The 3,217-nt window shown below is 38.5% G+C and overlaps 1 long non-coding RNA gene across 1 annotated transcript; it reads left to right on the forward strand.

Annotated features, from left to right (window-relative positions):
* The first annotated feature begins 469 nt into the window (after positions 1 to 469).
* On the forward strand, positions 470 to 1,491 carry LOC131350691 (uncharacterized). The gene is made up of 3 exons (XR_009204290.1): positions 470 to 554; positions 665 to 778; positions 972 to 1,491. It is a non-coding gene; the product is annotated as an uncharacterized LOC131350691 (long non-coding RNA).
* Positions 1,492 to 3,217: the final 1,726 nt, after the last annotated feature.

Consider the following 3,217-nt stretch of genomic DNA (forward strand, 5'->3'; position numbering starts at 1 on the left):
CTTTAACAGGATGCAGGTCGTGTACAGCTGGACTACGAGGCTCTGATTCGTTTCCTGAAGACTCCTTCTTATCAGGACTGGATTGCAGCAGAGCTCTCCGGGTCCTATGTAAGCTTATAAATGCTTGTGTAACATGACAAATGTTTAAATCGAAAAGATTTTGATGTGATAGAAAACAGGACTCCATTATGTAAAGCTAATTTCTTCTTGTATCTTTTCTCTTCTGTGCAGGTCTACCACTACAACTTCGTGGACATCTTTTTCGAGCTGCTTCTATTCGGCTATTTTGCAAACAGCTCAATACCTGAGACAGTAAGAGTCTTATCAGGAGATTTAAAAGCCATGCTTGAATGTAGTTTCAGAACATGGTTTATTTTATCTCATTTTATTTTTCCATGTTGTTAACCCTGATATGACATGATATTAATGGAGCTTGTCGTCTTTCTTTCCTAAAGCTTAAGGGAGGATTCTTGGAGTGCCTGTTTGCGCTCATCAGCATGTGGGAGGTAGACGTGTGGAAGCCTGCAGCAAGGACCTACTTTAAAGTGCTTATTGTAAGTGTCTAATATCTTCTGATGCTGTGATCCACAAATTCTCAGTATTGTATCCTAAACTCAGTGACACTATGTTGGATTGTGACAGTGATGATGTAATTTGTCTATAGGATCAGCTTACAGATCTCGCTGAAGTGCTGTTTACTCAGCCCCCGGAGTTCTACCAAGACCCAGCAGCCTTAGCCAGCAAACTGAGACCTTTCCTCAGACAGCGTGTCCAGAAGGTGATGGACATTTTGTGGAAGCTCTGAGCAATGTCCTTCCTTCTACCAAATTCCTCTTTTCTTCCATCTCTTCCATTTCTTTTCTCACTTCTTTTCTATACATTGCTCAAGCTCTCCACACGTAAGTAGAAATTAATTTAATTCTTATTTTTGATGAACTTAATATTAAAGTATACTCTTTTCTTCCCTACAGGTCTGTAGAGTGAACCCAGCACCCAAGGAGTCGTTTTAATATCCCTCATCCCTCATAGAGCATCCCTTATCAATCTATCCCTCTATCCTTGTCTATATAGATAACTGCTAATAGTAATTAGTATAAATAGTAGCTGCAAATAGTATTGTTGTAAATAAACTTATAGTTGTATAGTGTTTATATAGTTTACTTTAATAAATGTTTTCATTTGCTCCTATTACCGTCTCATTCTGATTATTTTTAGTCATCAGTATGTCTACTGTATAACTGCAATAGTGTGAATGAGAGTACATTCCTACACACCATAAAGTCTGATTTTTGTATTTTGAAGACAATTTGGCTTTAAGTTCCAAAAAAGTATATAAGGCTATAGACCAGAATTCTCACATTTCATTTCCAGATATTTACATCTAGATGTGTAAACAACAACCTGTTATTTGAAATCTCTTATCTCACTGCCTTTTTGTTGGTGTCCAGTCTCTGTCATTATGTCTAATAGGTGTCTCCTGTGCTTTGTTTAGGTTTGTGTATTTAAGTCACCCTTTTCCTCCACAAATACTTTGCTTAGTGTTTCCTGTACCTTGATTAAGTCTAGGTCAGCCGTGTGCTCTGTTTTATGGCCTTGTCCTTAAAAGACTTTGTGCATCTGGTATAGTTCTTTGTTTTGATTGATTGACAAGTGCTCTTTTGAATGCCTTATGGATTTATTTTGTGGACTAATTAGAATGACTTTTTGGAAGTATTGACTTTGTTTTTTGATTAGACTCCTGTGAACCTTTTGTATGCTTTTGGATTAACCTTGTGGATTTTGGGGATTTATTCTTTGGAACTACTGTCAAGTCTTTTGAGCTGACTTGTTGGATTTTTTTTGTGGATTATTTGACCTGCATTATTATCTAATTAAAGATAAGTAAACATTTCTCCAGAACTGTGATCTGGTTATCTGAATTTGTGTTCAGCTTTTGACTCCTTTGACCCCTTTGACTGTGTTCAAGTTTTCTCACTAGTCCTGCCCTCAGTCGCTGCCATAACCCACTGTTTTATTTATATATATATATTATTCATTCAGAGATCTGGTGAAGACCACACCTCTATGGGTCAGGGCTGCAGGGCTATTTTGGCAGCAAAAGGAGGACTAACAATATTAGGCAGGTGGTCATAATGTAATGGCTTAAAAGTTTATGCATATATATATATATACACTACCGGTCAAAAGTTTTAGAACACCCCAATTTTTCCAGTTTTTATTGAAAATTATTCAGTTTAATGTCTCATTGCACTCTGAAATGAAAGCATAGTACAAATAAGCAATTGGAGTTAAAAAAGAAATCATTGAATCAATTTATAGACCAAAATGTATTCTAAACTTTTGACTCATCGAAGTAGCCACCTTTGGCAGATCTAACAGCTGAACACACTCGTGGCATTCTTTCTACAATAGAAATCAAATATTCTTCAGAAAGTTCTTCCCAAATCTGTTGCAGAAGTTTCCATAAATGTGTGGCACTTGTAGGTTGTTTTGCTTTCACTCTTCTGTCCAGTTCATCCCAAACCAGCTCCATGGGGTTTAAGTCTGGAGACTGTGCTGGCCACTCCATGTTTTCAAGCTTACCATCTTGTTCTTTTTTCCTGAGGTATTTCTGGCATAGCTTGGACTTATGTTTTGGGTCATTATCTTGCTGTAGGATGAACCCCTGACCAACTAGGTGCATACCAGAGGGTATTGCATGGCGCTGCAGAATGCTGTGGTAGCCGTTTTGGTTCAGGGTGCCTCTCACTCTGTACAAGTCACCGACCCTGGATCCAGCAAAACAGCCCCAGACCATCACACTTCCTCCTCCATGTTTGACAGTTGATGCCACACACTGTGGAACCATCCTTTCTCCTACTCGACGGCATACAAAGATCCTGTGAGATGAACTGAAGATTTCAATTTTTGATTCATCAGTCCATAATACCTTCTTCCAGTCTTCAGTAGTCCAATGGCGGTGTTTCATGGCCCAGGCAAGCCTCTTTGTCGTATTCTGACGTCTTAGTAATGGCTTTCTTGCTGCAACTCGTCCTGTCAAACCTGCAGCTCAAAGTCTTTTATGTGTAAAAATAAGAATTAATAAGAAAAAAAGCTCATATATTTAGAGACAGACCTTTTTTATTTATATATCTATTATATAAGTCAGTATGAATGAGAGTGAGGGGAATCACCTAGTCCCACCCCCTGTGAGGAGTCCATCCCCTCTCAGGACCCC

This window comes from Hemibagrus wyckioides, unplaced genomic scaffold, assembly GCF_019097595.1.
Source record: "Hemibagrus wyckioides isolate EC202008001 unplaced genomic scaffold, SWU_Hwy_1.0 Contig8, whole genome shotgun sequence".
In the NCBI taxonomy this organism is placed as follows: Eukaryota; Metazoa; Chordata; class Actinopteri; order Siluriformes; family Bagridae; genus Hemibagrus; species Hemibagrus wyckioides.